This window comes from Lathyrus oleraceus, chromosome 7 (genome assembly GCF_024323335.1).
Source record: "Lathyrus oleraceus cultivar Zhongwan6 chromosome 7, CAAS_Psat_ZW6_1.0, whole genome shotgun sequence".
Classification (NCBI taxonomy): domain Eukaryota; kingdom Viridiplantae; phylum Streptophyta; class Magnoliopsida; order Fabales; family Fabaceae; genus Lathyrus; species Lathyrus oleraceus.
In genome coordinates, this window is record NC_066585.1 from 317,723,135 (window position 1) to 317,741,659 (window position 18,525).

Consider the following 18,525-nt stretch of genomic DNA (forward strand, 5'->3'; position numbering starts at 1 on the left):
TCATATCGTCAACATATACCTCAATCTCCTTGTGCATCATATCATGAAACAAGGTGGTCATAGCTCGTTGATACGTGGCTCCGGCGTTCTTCAAACCGAAGGGCATCACTCGATAACAGAATGTTCCCCAAGGTGTGATGAATGTTGTCTTCTCCATATCCTCGGGTGCCATCTTAATCTGATTATATCCGGAAAATCCGTCCATAAACGAGAAGACATTGAATTTAGCTGTATTGTCTACCAACATATCAATGTGTGGTAGAGGGAAATCATCTTTTGGACTAGCTTTATTCAAGTCTCTATAGTCCACACACATCCGGACTTTTCCATCTTTCTTAGGCACGGGCACAATATTGGCCACCCATTGAGGATATGTAGAAGTCACCAGGAACCCTGCATCAATTTGCTTCTGAACTTCTTCTTTGATCTTCACTGCCATATCAGAATGAGTTCTTCTGAGCTTCTGCTTTACAGGCATGCACTCAGGCTTTAGAGGTAGGAAATGTTGCACAATATCAGTATCTAGACCAAGCATGTCTTCATATGACCAGGCAAAGACGTCAACATATTCTCGTAGCAACTTAATCAACCCCTTCTTAAAAGATTCTTCCAGGAGTGCCCCAATCTTTACCTCTCGCACACAATCTTCAGACCCCAAGTTGACTATTTCTAGATTCTCAAGATGCGGCTGAATGATCTTCTCTTCGTGCTCAAGTAGTCGGGTGATCTCATCAGGAATCTCTTCAACATCATCTTCCTATGCCTCAAATACAGGGAATTCAAAATTGGGAGATGGTGTTGGGTCATTATGTTCAATGGGTCTAGAAATCAACCTGCATAATGATTTTTGGATATTAAAAGCTTTAGAATTCAAACAAGGCATATCATTATGCATATCAAAAAGATCGATTTTATTCTATTTTTTAGGGTTTTATGTGATCACCAATTTCATGCAAAAGCAAAAAGGGAAAATAATTGGAAAACAAACATTTAACATGAATTTATTGAATGAAAATATCATTGTATTTATGCGCCAAAAATGTCATCACTCCTCCTTTTGGCATGGGAGAAGGGTTTTCAAACAAAGTGATTATTACGTTGACTTATGGACAACTGTTGGAATATCCACAGCGACCCAATTGTTGCAGACCCCACCAGGAATGATGAAGTTGCCAGAATCCTTTGTATCTTCTTCTAAAACGGCAGCAGCCTCCTCATCTAGACCAGTGTGGATGAAACCTCCACTCTTGAATAGCCCTTGCTTGTTGAAAGTACCAGAAGAAAAACCTATGCCAGCCCGAGACTCGTTGTCTTCTAACTCAATCATTTTTCCTATACCAGTGGTTGCACCACGCTCAATGGCCAGCTTTGCATCTTTGTAGGAAACAAATGAAGGAGCTCTTTTCTCAATAGGGTCAGCAAAAGATAACGCTTGGAAAGGAGTTCCAATTTCAACCTCAGCATCTATATAAGAGAAGGAAGACAAATGGCTAACCAGGAGAGCCCTTTCTCCCCCTACCACCGCCAGCTTCTTGTTTTTCACAAATTTCAATTTTTGGTGTAGTACCGGTGAGTCAGCTTGTCTTCAAAATAAATGAAGGACACAGAGTTAGACCACAGGGCAAGGGACCGGAAACAAAACCTGCTTATGCATATGATGCATGCAATGTTTGTGCATATGATTTGTTTTTTATTTCAAAGGAACTTTAGAGTTTTATTTGCAAATTCTGGAAATATTAAGCATTTTATCACATATGGAAATATCTCATCAAATAATATCAGGGAAAAGAAGTGCAGCATCGTCAATCATATACAAGAGAAAAGGAAAACAATCGTCTTATGGATCCCTAGAAACAATCATCTAAAGCTCGGGACACAGGAACATAAAATGCACGAAGCCTCTTCACCTCCTTCTCGTAGGCTGCCTCCATATCGGCCTTCTCTTTGGCGAGTCGATCATACTTCCTCTTCCAGAACTTAGAAGACTGAGGAAGTAGAGAAGTCCATACATCGTCAGGGTCATCAATAACCTGATGCTCAAGAAACTCAATCAACGCATCCTTCTCCTTAATCTGCTGAAGCAACTCTTCACGTTCACGGATCCAGGCACGTGAACGGTCTTCGTCTCTCAACTCCTCTACTCCTTGATAAGGGAGGGTTGAAGGCCCAGCCATAATCATAGGTGTAGGTCTCGGATACTCGTAAGGCATGAGATACTCAGACGCCCTCTTCCTAACCCAAACAGTGTAAGGCTCCAAAGCGATGCAATTCTTAGGACCCAACTCTTTCCTTCCTTTCCTATGAATCTTGTGCCAAGCGCAGACCATCCTAGCTTTCAAGCCTTGGGGATATTTACCATCCTGAAAGACTACACCCTCTAACAGAATGTTATTGGGTTTATCCTTTAGGGGGAACCCAAGCTGCCGACGTGCCAAAACAGGATTGTAGTTAATCCCACCACATGTACGAAGAAGAGGTACATTGGAGAATTCTCCACAAGAATCAATAATCTGCACACCATCATACACACGGTTATACCAAGAGATATCATCATTAGTGAGAGACATAAGTCTTGTGGACCACCGTAGACATTCCTTGTTCTCCTTGAAAGCGACCGTCTGAGGTAAGTGAGAAATAAACCACTTATACAACAGAGGCAAACAACACACAATGGCGCCACCACCCTTCGCATTCCTCATATGCAAAGAGAAATAGGTATCGCCCAACAGAGTCGGAAAGGGATTAAGAGTAGAGAAAATCCTAATAGCGTTCACATCCACAAACTTATCGATGTTAGGGAATAACACTAGCCCATAGATGAGAAGTACAAATATGGCCTAAAAGGCATCCTCACTCATGGCCTTCCCATACATAGTAGCTTGAGCAATGAGGAACTCAGAAAGGAGACCTTGAATTCCCCATTTGGTAGTCATATGAGCATCAACCAGAGATTCATCTATGTGTAACATGTCTGCTATCTCTTGAGAAGTAGGAACCCTTTCCAATCCACTGAATGGCAACTAATCCAGAACAGGTATACCCAAAAGATAAGCATACTCCTCAAGTGTAGGCAAAAGCTGAAAATCCGGAAACGTGAAGCAGTGGTACAAAGGATCGTAAAACTGCACCAATACACTCATCAATTCTTCACCTAAGGGATCTAGTACATAGGATGTCAAATTCCTTAGCTCTTTCAAGTCTGGTTGTCTGAAGCTGTACTTCTTTGTATTCCTTCTTTGTCTTTCCATGTCTGAAAATTTTGCAAATAGACCTCTTAAGTTCCTTGAAAATTTTCTTATTATTTTGATGATATGAATGCAAATGGGTGCATGAATGCATGAATGCAACAATCACACTCAAGGATCAAGCAAAGCACACCAAACAAAGGTCATGGGATGGATCATGTTATCCTTAATATCAATTATCCATTTTGGTGGATTATGGTTTACACCTTATCAACACCTAAGTTCCATTGATATTAAGGATACCTAAACGGATCAACCATGAATCAAGGGTTTGTTGCAAGTCACGAGCATGGAGTTTAGGTTAAGAACCACCCAAAGGGAGTGTACTAAGGTTTAAACCTGCCCAACATGTTCTACAAGAGGTTCTCATAGTCATCATCCCATCTTTTGGATATTATCGGAGAAACGACTACTCGTATTCCAAAAATATTCTCAAGAGAGACTCTTATGAGTGTAGTATCGCGTAACAATCGTATCAAATCTTACACTTGAACGACCTCGCACTACATCCTAAGCATAGGTCAAGATGGGTTTGGTAAACTAAGGTCCTTGGCTTCTAAGGTCTATATTGGAAAGAGTAATGTCTAACCACAACTTACTTGTGTGACATTATTGATCCCAACATAACCTCCACCAAGTGAATGGACTTGCAAGTCAACTTGCTAAGGAATAACTCCACACAAGTCGACAAGACTATGCCATTCTCCTATCCTAAGTGCACTCGAGTTCGGGTATAGAACTCATCTCACGAAGATCACCAAGCATACAAGGAATTAATATTCAAACAATTCAATCGTTACATACAATACTGTAATCCCAAATTGCACAAAAATATGTCACAAAAAAAAATATACAATACAATACAACAAATATGAAAAGTAGGCAAAACCCACTAGGATGCTGATTCCCCAGCAGAGTCGCCACTTTTCTGTAGCGGGGTATTCATTACCATTAGAGATATTGACTAAATCCAAGGTAAATCATACAAGTCGAGTCGCCACCGCACTTCTATTTATCCAAAGGAATGGTTAGAAAGCGAACAAAAACCTAAATAATTTATCGAATCAAAAACTAGTAAAAATGTCAGAGATCTGGGTAAGGGGGTTGGTTATGCAATGGGAAGGTGTTAGGCACCCAAAGCATCCTAGGTACTCCTAGGGAGCCCTTTTCACATTTGTTGTAAGGTTGTTGTTTTTTTTTTGTGAAAATTTATTTGTGCAAACATGATTGAAGGGATGAGAAAAGAATATACAAATTTATTTACATTTTGTGTTTGAATGGATGAACCCATTGCCTACGTACCATCTTAAAAAAGGATTAGGATCAAAACCTCGTAGTTCGGAGTAAAAAAATTCAAAAAAAAGTTGGTGAATTGATTGGTCCAAAAACCTTAAGGTCTTTTGTTATCAAAGGGAGAAAACTCAACCTAAAACCATAAATCCACCATGTGAGGATAGCTTCAACATGCTAGTGAGGGGTTAACCCTATAATAAGCATGGAAGACTCATTGTCCATCACTAAGGATAAAGGTGAGTATTATATCTACCTCAAGGATAACTCAAACCTAATAGCTAATGGTTATAAAAAAAAGGTTTGATTAAGAAGGTGGCCATTGAAACCACAAAAAGTATTTGAATGGGTTATATTTACCAATTAAAAGTATTTACAAAAATATGGTTAAAGTGGATTAAAAGGTTCAATTCAGAATAAGTATTATGAAAAATAAGTTTTGAAAATCAAAAGCATAAGACTTAGGTTTCTAATGTTGAAAACAAAAGTTATTGTTTGCACAAAAAGTTTTGGCTTGGGTTAGAATGGGGGAAAAAAAAAGAAAAGGGTTAAATTCCTAAACATACAAGAGATAAGGGAAAAGAAAATAAAACCACATTAGGAGTTCCCCTCTTGAGATCATATTGATGATTCAAGTAGCTCCCATCCTTTGGAATAAGCAGTCACAAACAAATATCTCAAGCCATTAAGCACAGGTAATTGGAATAAACCTCCAGGGGGTATCCCACAAATAAAGTGGAACACCAGGCCATCTCTGCAAGAGTCATGTGAGCCCTCACAAAAAAACTCAACAAACAGGTTAGAGAAACAAGATAGGGTAATCAAGAGTTGCCCCCAAATCAAAATGTAACCACATGAATCATGCCATTAAACTTCACAAAAAAAGCTCACAAAAAGCAACCAAGGGCAGGAGGCCTAAACCTCTTATCAAACACATACATTAAAAGGGTATCAAAAAATTTCAGGTTGAAAGTATAAAATAGTGGAAATAGGGCATACCTGATTGGGGATGATCGATTGAAATTGAGTTGCACTCGTGAGGTTTGCAGAGCAATCTGAGAGTTTATATGAGAGGGAATTGGTTCTTTGCCGATGAGTTCCCTTCAGCCTCTGGAGGTTGCTCTGAACTCTGTTAGCTCTTCTCTCACTTTCTTTTTCCTGCCAGGGTAATAGGAATGGCATGTCCTTTTGTTTCACTGAAACTCTCAATTTATAACCTGGTTTTTGTGGACCTATAGCCTCAAATGAGAGAGGCCCAAGTCCAATTTTTTTTTGTTATATTTTATTTATTTATTTATTTATTATTATTATTATTATTATTATTATTATTTTCTTTTTTTTTTTAGTAAACAAAAGTAAGAGAAACAATGATGTATAATTCAAGCATCCTTGGTGATCTCAAACCAATCACAAGGAGTCTCATCCAAAGGCAAAGGGAACCAAGATGCTCATGATCCTTGAGGCAATGCAAATGCAATGTTATGATGCCATGAGGGATCTTAGGGTCAAAATTGAGGTCTTACACCCTTTTAATTTTTTTATGCTTTTTTTGCTTTTCTTTTTTCTTGTATTTTTTTTCATCCTTGTCTAATTTTTTTATTTTTTAAAAACAATTTGTATGAAATTTAATCTTTTGATTTTAATAGTCTTGTAATTGTCGTGTTAATGGTCGGGGAGGAACAACCATTGTAAATTTTTTGGATTTTCATGACTTCTCAAACACTTCATGACGTGTACGGGGAAGAAAATGTGGTTGAACCTCATATGGGATGCTTTCTTTTGAAGTTTGCATGCATAGTCAAATTAACTAAAGAAACTACCATGTCCCTGGTTACGATTAAGGGTTTTTAGTACAACAAGAAATACCAACTTCTAGGCTCAAAGGGTTTGATTAGGGATTAACTCCTTAACTCCTTAGTGTTTGGGAAGTGAAACAATATGTTACATTGTTAGCAATGTTTTATTCATAAGCATAGTTTAGAAATTTTTGGTATTTTATTTGTATCATCTTCCATCCAATTTTTTCTTAAACGAAAGTTGATAAGGGAAAGTGAGGCGGAAAAATGTTTATATCATAATCAATTCATTAATCTCACCATACAGAAGAAACAAAAATAAATAGCATTTAGCAAACAAGGAAATTACAAATGCAAATGCAAAATGATCAGTAGTGTCGAGGATCAACTCTCATTCTTGATTCATTGTTTGGTTGACCTTTTACCCACTCAAAGATTGAAGTCGATATGTTCGCCAATAAAGAAAATATGTTTTGGGTTTTATCGTGATTTGACACCGAATCCTCTAAGTATTCTTATTCTTCAAGTTCCTCTAACATAACTACATCTGGAAGACTGTCATTGGTTGTTCATGTCTTTAGTTTTTGTCTTAGAGCAGACTCATGTGTTGTAGTCTTTTTGCCTTGTTTGAAAATCCCTAACTTTTTCCTAGACCTCTCTTTCGAGTTTTCGATCCATAGGATGCCCCTTTTTGCCTAAGCTACCCGCCCTTTTGGGTTTTCGACTTAGTGTGTCTTTATTTTTTACTCCCTTTTTTATCCCTAAATTTTCCTGGACCGCTCTTTTTTGTTTTCGATCCATCGTGATGCCCCTTTTTTCCTAATCATCTCTTTCGAGTTTTTGACTCAATGAGTTTTCTGCTCTTATTTTAGGCATAATATTATTTTGACTGCATCAGAGTTCGCGAGGAGTATAAACTCCTATTCACTTATCATTGTAGGAATCAACGTTCCACTAGAGAAAACCTTTTTCACCACATAAGGATTAGTTGGTCAAACCTTACTTGGACCCATTGGCCCTTGAGGATGACGAAGAGAAGGATGATTAAGATTTTGCGGTTGAGGAATGACAATATGATGCCCTACACTTGCAACCACATGTTCTTTATTTTCTCTTTTTTCCATCAAAGATTGCAAGGCTATCAAAATATTTCCCACTTTATATTTCAATTGATCAATATCTCCTCTTAGAACTTATTGGCCTTGTTCTAACTCATCCATAATTTTCCAATAACTGCTTCGGGTCCGATATGGGTGCTGGGAAATCAGTGTGCTAGTTATGGACAACAGGTGGGATGCATTTTTTTTTGTTTTTTTGTAAAAGTGTGTATGCATGCTAATGAATGCAAATGCAATTCTTTGTTTGTTTTTTATATGCCAAAACATCTTTATGAAAATGCAATGTCATATAGTGTATGGATGGAACTCAATGTCATGTTGTGTATGGATGGAAGATGAAATGGATTTGGGGTAATCTGAGCAATTATCAACAAAACAAACTCTTTAGGAAACCTCCTTACAATAGGATAATTATAATTTTTCTACCCAAACCATTCACAAGGTTGGCTCTAAGGTTTTTGATTAAAGGTTCCTAGAGTAACGAGCGTTGTTTGAAAACATTATTTTCGATAACGAATTACTCATTATACAACAATACCCTCAAGAGGGTCTACTTTAGGTGAGGCCTTCGTGCCAACCAAGATAAACATACATATCGAAGGACAACACTACACAACCATCAGTCTTAATAACAAGTTTAAGGTTCTAGACAAAGGTCCCTAGAGTCACAAACCTTCTTGAGAAATATTATTGCTATAGAGAATAATCATTATACAACAATACCCTTAAGAATATCTACTCTAGGTGGGGTATTTGTGTTACCCAAGCGAGAAGTATACCTCAAAGGCCAACACTACACAACCACCATCTTAAACATGGGTTTTTTCTCAGACTCGGGTATGAGCCTTACTCACAGTGTACGATGAAATCACCTAGATAATTCCAACCACAATATATAAGAAATCAAACAACAAATGAATAAACAAAATATAAACACATAGGAGATGAAATATTTTAGAGGAAAGCAAATAAACAATGCTAACACTCATCGCAAAGCTAACTAAACTAGGCTTGACTATCTAGAGTCCCTGACAGAATCACCAACTGTTGCGGCGCGAAACATAATTTAGCGTGCAAATGCTCAAATTCAACAAGAGTCGCCAGCAAAGTTTTATTTTTAAAGAGAAACATCTATAAAACCCTTAAAGAACAAAAATATGGTCGTCACAACCAAATTCAGTTTCAAGAGTCGATTATGTGCAAGGAAGGTGTCTCTACGCGAAAGCTGATCGGATTGACACAGAGTCACACCCGAATTTTATTTATTCCTATAAAAAGAGGAAAGGGAAAATAATCGATAAAACCCTCTAAAGAAATGAAAATTGAAAGATTGGTCTCACGAGTAAATATGGGTTCAGAAGTCGGTTATGCAAGGGAAATATATTATCACCCCTCACATCCATCGTACTCGATGGGAACCATCTAGGTTGTCTACGTGCATGGGGGTTTATCTATATTAATGCTTATCTCCTATCAGGAAGAAAGGGGGAAAATTATTTGTTTTTTATTATTGTGCTCGCTAAGGATTAGAGCACTTGTGCCTACATATCATCATCGTGAAAAGAATAATCAGAGCTTCGTAGTTCGGAGTAGAAAATATTTGTGTGTTGGTTGTTTTTACCTTGAAAAAGGGTTTTCGAAATGATGCCGTAAGGCAAAAAAATTAAGTTTGATGAGTTGATGTTTGTTTTATGTTTTTTGAAAAGAGATTATTTTTAATTAGAATTGCACTAGAGACTATAAGTAGAGGTAAATATTTCAAACAAACAAGCCAAGCGTCTTATGTGCAAAATACTCAGAGTAAGGGTAGGAAAGCTCCATTCTTACTCATTCTCCACCACTTAAGGCTTATGGCGCATAATTATAATCATATTTTTATTGTATTTTGAATTTGAATAAGAAAATGCCGCTTGATGTTGGATCAAAAGTTTATTTCCTATTGATTTTGTAAATGGTAAGATACATGGATATTTACAAAGCAACAAATGTGATAAATAAAGAGTCTCATTATAAGGTAGCACAAAACAAAACCTTGTCTGTGCAAAGTGACCTATGCTAACAAGTGGATAATGGGTTTATGCCATGTCTCCCTAGGGTAGTGCCATGAATGCTATTGTTATAATAAAAGATTGTAAGTCACTGATGAAATTCCAAATCAGAGCAAAAGGTCAAGAATCATTATTCAAGGTTCCATAGAAAGGGTCATAAGGAGTCCTTTAAGTACAACAATGTGTCATAGACGAATGTAGTTTTTTTTGGTGTTTTGATTTTATCATGTTTTTTTTCCTTTTTGATTATGCAATGAAACTAACAAAATAACAATAAGATAAAGATGCATGTGATATATACAATGATGATGAGAATGAGCATAAAATGCTTGGAAGTAAATAACAAGAAAGTAAATTGAGAATAAAATAAATGACAAGAAATAAATGGAAAGATAAGATTAGGTCAACAAGTTAATGGTTAGTGATAAATAATAGTGGTTGAGATTAAGTTGCACAAGGTAATCACCTAGGGATCATTTATCCACAAGTCAAAGGACTCAAAATATGGCTCACTAAGGGATAACCTATCTTTGATTCAAATTGTTAAAAATATTCCATTGATCATTTATAAACAGGTTTGAATAAAAGAATATTGAATCGACTAAAGCGTCCATATATCAATGATTTGAAGTGTCGAAGATTTCATCACTCAAGTAATCATAAATTAAAGTGAGATATGATACAAGTTAACCATCCAAATCCAAATGTTAGTGATTAATGTTCAATGGAAAGATTTAATCGAGTTGGGACACTTTAGCGTTATGTTAAGTTATCGTAAGTGTACTTATGTAGAAGCCACACCTATATGAGGTCAGTCAATAATAATGTATGTGCTAAGCATGTTAGAGGTCTAAGAAAAAGTTAGTCTCTTGAAACAATGCAACACAAATGAAACATATAAAGGCTACTGCTCAAGCAACTAAAGGTTTCATTTAATCATCAAGAGATTCAAACATGACCAACTAAGGGAAACCTATCAACACCTCAAAGTTTCAAGAATGATCCATTAATCATTCATCAACGTGTTTGAAGTGTTGAAGGTATATTCATCCTTAGGACCAATCATCTAATATTATTTAGATTGTCATCAATCAAATATCAACAATAAAGGGCAAAATGGTCAAAACATATATGATAAAAAATGAGAATAATAATAATAAAAATATTGATAAAATATATTGAGTAAAGAATGAATAAGAAACAAAATAAAATTTATTAAAAAAATATTAAGTAAAAAATAAATAAGAAAAAGAAATAAAGAGAATACAAAAGAAATTAAAAAAAAATGGGGGTATGGGAGAAATCAGGTGGTAAGAAGGAAAAACAAAAAAAAAACAAATGGGCCCTGGGAAAAGCCCAATACAAAGGCCAAGGGAGAGGAGAGTTTGAACTCTCTGAACATTTCCCTCCCTCGTTCAAAAGTTTGAAAACACACTCCATTCTGGCTCTGCCGCACCAGAGTTCATCGCCGCCGGTGACGAAGCTCCAAAGTAGAAATCAAGAACACCAAAACCTCCATCTCTCTCTATTGAGCATGAATCCTAAACCTAAATCTCCCAATTCTTAAGTCTGAGGCCTAATTGAAGGAAATAGCTCAAGAACCCTAAACCTAAAAGAAGAAATTAATTGCGAGGAAGGAGGAATCAAAGCCTAATTCCTTATGGCTTTGGTTCCTCAGGCAATAAGCTACATGACAGTAACAAGAAAGTGGTCAAACAAAGAACTCAGGTCTCTACCTCACCGGAAAAGACAATTGGAAAAGGCAACGATTCAGGTAAGGTTCCTTTATTTTATTTTATTTTACTTCTCTTCTTCCCATGTTCGAAGTGAGTGAGAGTGAAAGGTTGGCTTGGGTGTGAGGGTTGGAGAGGTATTGTGTTATTTTGAGCTGTTTAAGGTTTGTGTATGGTGTTTGATGTTGTGTGATGTTGTATAGTTTTTTCAACCTTTGATATTACTTAGACCTGATATCCCTTCCGCTTGCTTCTTCCAACCTCTCTTTTATAGTGTAAACAAACCTAGGGTTTTTTGGTTTGATTTCTGAACAAATGAGGGTAATAGAATGGTGGAATTGGAATTGCGGAAAATGTCTGCTCCAATGTGTGTTGTTGTTTTGAAAAGTGACTGTGCCTTTGTCCCTTGCTTATTTTGTTTTGGACTGGTGTGTTTTTCCTTTTTACTTCCTTCCCAATTGCGTTTTACTACAGTAAGTGAGTTTGATGAATTTGGTCTTTTGGAATTTGATTGAACTGATGTGTTCATTGTTATTAATTATTTTTTACACTTGCTTGTTATTGATGGATGTTAAGGTGAGTTGATGCATTTGGGTTGCAGGCTTGTCATTGACTAATAAGGTTGCAGCAGTTGCAGTTGCATGGAATGAATTTGTTTGATTGTTATTTGCTATTGCTTACATGGTGAATTGGTGATTTGGATTGATGCATTGCAGGTTGTTTGATGAATAAGTTGAAGCTGCAAAGTGGAATTTGTTGTAAACTGTTTTGGTAAGTTTGATTGCTTATCATGTTGCTTGATGGATGAAGTATGGAGGATGAAGGATGGATGAATGCAAGGGATGTGGAATTGTGATGCAGGTTGAGGTTATGATGCTCAAGGGATTGCAAGGTGTGCTTGGCTGCTAAATGGAATATTATAGGTCTGATGTTTGTGCGTTGATTTAATCATGATATAGGTTGAGGCAAGGTTTGGCTGGCAAGGTTGTGGGTTGTTGTGACATGTTGTTGTGTCTGTTATGATGTCTTTCTGCAAGGTTTTGTATTGGACTGATGCAAGTTGGTTTTGATGTGTTTGTTGAAGGTTGATGCATTGTAGGGTAGGTTTTAACTTACTGATTATGTGACTTATTTGTATTGCTTTGGATTGATGTTGAAACTAATGCTTGGCTGAACTGTGGAATGTTGCAGGCTCGGTATAGAAGCTGATGATGAATGACAGGGTTTTGAATGGAGCAAGTTTTGATGCATAATGATGCAAGGTTGTTTTGGAGGAATTGATGTTGTTTGGCTTGAACTGTTTCTTGGTTGAGGATTGCGGGTTTTGCAGCATGGCATAACAGGGTTGGTTGCATTGCTGCTATGGAAGAGTAATGTTGTTTATTGATGTTGATGATGATGGAAGGTTGGATTGGTTGCTTGGTTGGTCTTCTTGCAGGTAAATTGTTTGCTGTAAATTCATGCCATGATCTTGGTTTGCATCATGGTTTGGGGAAGGTTCATGTATGGTTTGATGATGATTTGGATTGATACATTTGTAGGACTGATGTAAGGCTTCTGTTGCATTGCTGTAGGCCTGTTATGGCTAGTTGTTTTCCATGATTATATTGAAACATGAGTCAAAGAGCCATGGCCTTGAAGCAAGATGTTATTCCAAGTGTTGCTTGAAGTATCTTGACCAAGTGTGAGCATGAAACATAGGTTACATGGGCTATCAAGTTCTTTCTTCCCTTTGAGATCAAACAAAGTATTGTAACATGACATGCATTTAATATGGCCTATGTAAAACCATGCTTATGTAATGGAAAATGCCTATGTGATCTTAATTTAAAGTATTTCAAAGTTTAAAACAATCCTCAAATGTATGAAAGGCTTTTATGAATGCTATATGAAAACGATATAATGCTTAAGGTCTTGGAATATGGTGGGTTGACTTTCGTCTAAGTTGACCAAAAAGTCAATTCTCGACCAAAGTCAACCTTTGGTGAAAGTTGTTTTTTTTGGTATTTCCTTTTATGAGTGATATAATTATGAATGGGATGAACTTAAAATGAATGCAAAGTGTATGAATGAAGATTGAATGATATATTTAAAAGGATGTGTTGACTTTCGTCAAAGTTGACCAAAAAGTCAACTATTGACCAAAGTTAACCTTTGGCCAAGATTGACCTTTTGCACTCCTTGCATGAATAATGAATGGAAAGAACTTGAATGTATGTAAATGGACCAATGGATCATGAATCAAAGCAACAACTAATGACCAATGAAATGCATCACCAACTATGGATCACAAGCAAAGTTGTATAAACCAAGATCAAACAATTGAGCAAGGGACCTTTAGGTAGACGATTGAAGGAAAATGTATGATGAAATGACCAAGTATAAACTCCATGAAGTAGGGTTTCAATTATTAAGCCAAATTAAAGAAGCATAAGGGCACAACTAGGGTTTTAGGGCACATGCAATAAGCAACAAGTAAACTCCAAGGCAAGACCTCTTAAGCTAGAGTTTCAAGCCTCAAACAAAGATCAAATGAACCACCCAAGGTAAGGGTCATAATCATACAAACTAGGGTTTAGGTGTGCATGAGGTATCATGATATAAATTCACACGGTTAAAGCATACACAGGGTAAGGGATTAGGGTTTCCTTCAATGACAAGGTCAAAAGATAAGACACACAGTCAAATGATGACTTGGACAAGTCACAGAGGATCAGAGAATTAGGGCCAAGGCCCATGGATGGCCATATGAACAAACAATTCTTAAAATCAAGATTCACCCTCCAATTAGGGATTTGGAGTTGAAAGGGGTGACTTATGCAACCTCACAAGGTCAATGAGTGCTTGAAGCTGAAAATTAGAGTTTATGGTGGATTAGGCATAACCCACCATGATCAAGAGATCTTGGTGGTCCTCAGATAAGAATATCATACCTTGAGTCCATGTAGGATGCTTTATTGTTATGAATGCAAATACAAATGAAGTGATGAGTCGAGGAATGTATGTCTATGAATTAAGACCATGAAAGTTGTAGAAAAGGTAGAGGAAATTTAGGATATGACATCTTCCCCTATTTAATCTTCTCGAACCTGAATGTATGGATAACAATGACTTTCACACATTTGAGGTAGGAGAGGATTAACTACAAAAACTATCCCAAAAAATTCCCTATTGGGAGTGAAAGTGATATGAGGTGATGGGCATTTGTGAAAAAGTGTTTATAGGATGGAAAATGACTTTGAACTGAAGCCATCTATTGAGGCTTGAAGATGGTATTCTGATGTTTGAAGTAGGGCAAGTATGGAAGAGGATACAATGATATGAAAGGATATGCAATGATGTGTAACATAAGTATCTCTTCAAATGATGGGTTTTGCTTGTACTGGTATTTGACACATCCCTACAGGATCTCAGAGTTTTATGTATTTGCAAAAGGCAAACAAACAAGGGTGTAGTTGTAACTCGAATTCTTCTGCCAAAGGAAGAAAGATGTCTTTCAAAATGCAAACACAATTTGGCTAGGGATCAAGATCCTTTGTGCATAAAGAAATGAGAACAAGCTCAATGATAAAAGGTCAAGGAGAAATGTGAGGGGAAAAAAACTTCATTGGGGATAAGTTTCTTATGCAAAAGATCTTGAAAATCGTTAGCAACGGCAAGGAAGATCTGAAATTTAATGATGACAATCCCTAGCAACGGCTGGGAAGGTTTATAACAATGACAATCCCTAGCAATGGCTGGGAATGTTTGGAATTTGATGGAAATCTCTAGCAACGGGTGATAATGTTTGAAATTTTAATGATGACAATCCCTAGAAACGACCGGGAAGGTTTGAAATTTGATAATGACAATCCCTAGCAACGGCTGGGAAAGTTTGAAATTCAATGATGATCATCCCTAGCAACGGTTGGGAAGGTTTTTAAATTCAAAAGATGATGAAAATCCCTAGCAACAACTGCGAAGATTTGAAATTGGCGTGTGAATGGTGCAAAAATTCTTCACACAAAAGGAAATAAAATCCTTCCATGTGCAAAAGGCGGAGAGGATACTTACAAAAGGTAAGTGGAAGGGAAATGATAATCCTCGTGCAAAGGTAGAGGGAAATTCCTTGGAAAAAGGCAAAGGGAGCTTACAAAAGGCAAGCGCAAAAAATACTTCCCATGCGAAAGGAAGATGGGACTTCCTTGACCAAAGGCAAGGGGAAACTTACAAAAACAAGTGCAAAGAGAGCTGATGATCCTCATACCAATGACAGAGGGAACATTGTAGCAGGTACGAAAACCTCATTACATCCCTCAGGCATAACGACGAGGATGATCTTTTCAAAATATGGATACCACTCGGAACTCGCCAAACCTACGTCAGGTGTTTCAAAACAAATGATAAGAGAATAGGTCAATCGTCCAATTTTGATATGAGCAAGAAAATCGAAGGTATGAAGAAAAGCTTGCTCTCCATGGCCTAGTCTTGCCTTAGTCTGTTAGGTATCTGGATGGACTGCCCCGGTTACAAACTATGAAACAAGCCTTTGATAGTGTGATCTTGATCTGATATGCCTCAGTGTCTTAGGTTTGCCTGCCCTTGATTATCCATCTCTTGGAGCACTTTGAATTTCTTGTGCTTTTGAGGTGGTCTTCCTTAGTACGATCCTTGAAGGGACTTTACCCCTGACTGGTTGATCTTTGAGGGAACACCCCTGATTAACTGCTCTCTGAAGATATTTGCCTAATCTCGATGATATTGTCCCAGACTGAATATATCTTGAAGTGGCTTTCTCAACATAGTTCTTGGATGTCTTACCCCCTTTTGTAAGACTAATCTGAAAGGATGGCCTTTGCTCATCGTAGTCCTTAGAAAACTTGGTCCTTCGGGTGACCAAAACTTCTCAAGCGATGTTCATTGTGAAAACGCTCTTGATGTTAATGCTCATTCACAAGTAAAACTATTTATTTTGAAGATGATAATGCTAGTGTTATGTTTATGTCAGTTTTAAAGTCAAAGTTTGTTCACTGAAAAGATGACATATAGTGAATGGATCACTAGTTACAAATGTCATACCGATACTAGCCAAAAAATAAGAGTCAGTTTTGACACAAATTATAATGCAATATGCTTTCAAAATAGACCTTGCTACAATTAGGTCTTTTGAGGGTTGTAACGTGGCCTGGTTCAGGGTTTGAGAAACAAAAGGATTTAGGGCTCAAAAATTTATTTAACCGCCCGTTCTCCTTGATATTCTCTAGCCCTACATTCAACTAGTTTGAAAGATATATTCATCTTTCAAAAGGTATTTGAATGATGGGAGTGATAGTAAAGGAACCCACGACGTTTCAGGAGTTAAAGAACTTGCCTTTCTGTTTTTTATTTGCAGTCACACAACTTTGTTCTTGCTGAGGATTTTTGTTTTCGATTCCTCTCTTTATTTTTTGCTTTTAACTTCCCTAAATTTTTCCTGGATTGGTTTTTGCTTACAGTCTATCGGGATGCCCTAATTTTCCCCCCTAAGCCACTTGTTTTCAAGTTTTGACTTAACGGGTTTTCTTTTTGGTGGAACAAATCGTGTGATAGTGGTTTGTTTGGTTTGAAAATGTTGTGACTGTCTCACTTATTTTATTGATGAGGGACAACAATTAGGTTTGTGACTTCGACCTCTTGTGAGGTAAAATGCGTGATCGATCTTTAGATAAGACACTCCCTTTTAGTTTTCTTTCGAAATTCGAACGCTCGTTCAAATTAGCTGAAGACTATCATGTCTCGGGTTTAAGGTGTAAGGGTCTTTCTATATAGAAGAAAAATCCTACTTCTAGGCTCAAAGGGGTTGGCTAGGGATTATCTTCCTTATAGCTCTAGTGTTTGGGTATTTGAAGCAATGTCTTACATCATCAGCAAGGTTTTATTCAAAAGCATACATGCATTGATATATTGTACCTTATTTTCATCATTTTCCTTTTAAGTTTTGTTTTTAGCAAAAGTTTGACATCGATGAATAAAAAATAAGAGTGAACACGACTGGATTGACTTAAAACATGCATATTCATTTCATTGTTGAAAAAACTATTTTTTACGAGTGAATATTACGATAACAAGCAAGAAAATTACACATGAAAATGAGTAAAAATTGTTGGCGTGATTAGCCTTGTTTCAACCGTAGACTGGTCTTATTATGCTTGTAAAAGTTGTTGTAACAATTCTCAAGAGAGATTTGTATTCAGACTCTTCCAACAGAAACAAACTCTTCAGACTTATCCTTTTGCACTGGTTATGGCATTGTAGAAGTGCCTTTATGTTGTCGCATGAGGTTATTTAGTATATCCAGGCTATTCGATGTGAACGTGATAGCCTTTGGATCAATCAGGTCCTAAACTTTGTATTTGAAACACTTATAATTCTCAATCGAGTGCACGGGTGCTCTAGAGTGGGAAGGAAGAGGTGTTAGAGGAGGTCCTAGTTCTTTTAGTTGCACCAGTGAACTATTAAGCAAAAGCGGGAGAAGTCGACCGTATGACATAGGAATTGGGTCATATGGGGGTCAAAGGAACCTCACCACTGATTTGGGTGCCCATTCTGATTCCACACTTGGTTCCTCTGTTAAGCAGAGTTAATTAATTCTAATCAATCAGTTGTTGTACTTTGGCTTTGAAAGTGTTGCAGCCCTCGGTCGAATGCCCTGCTGACCTAGCATGATATCTATATTGCACGTTGGGGTTATACCCTAGTGATAATGGTTGTGGTAAAACCTTGAGAGACTTGGGAACCACCATTGAGTTCTGAATTAGATATGGCAAGAGTTGATTGTACGTCACCAGAATTGGATATGGAGGAACATTCCTTCATTCTAGATTATTTCGGGGTCTCTCCTGATTTTCATACTCTTGGCCTCAGGTTTGTTGGTTTGGTTGAAGCTGAACCTGACGAGGCTATTGATTGGGAAGCCTTGGAAGTTTGGGTAGTAGATCACACCCCTGAGGCAACTAATGACATGAGGTGGATCCGGAAAGATGTACAGGAGAAACCATTTTGATCATGGCATCTAATGTGGGATTGCCTTCCTTTTTCAATAGTGTTTGTAGGATTTCCATATGTAGTAGTAAATTCATGATCATCAAGCTATGGAAAAGCTAGACGTCAATAAAACTAGAGTCGCCACCGCGCTTTTATTGTTTCTAAGGGAAAAGAGAAAAGTACGAACAAAACCCCAAAAAATAAGAAGTTTTCAAATCAAAACTAATAAAATGTCATAGATTACAAGTAAGGGGGTTGGTTACACAGAGGGAAGGTGTTAACACCTAAAGTAT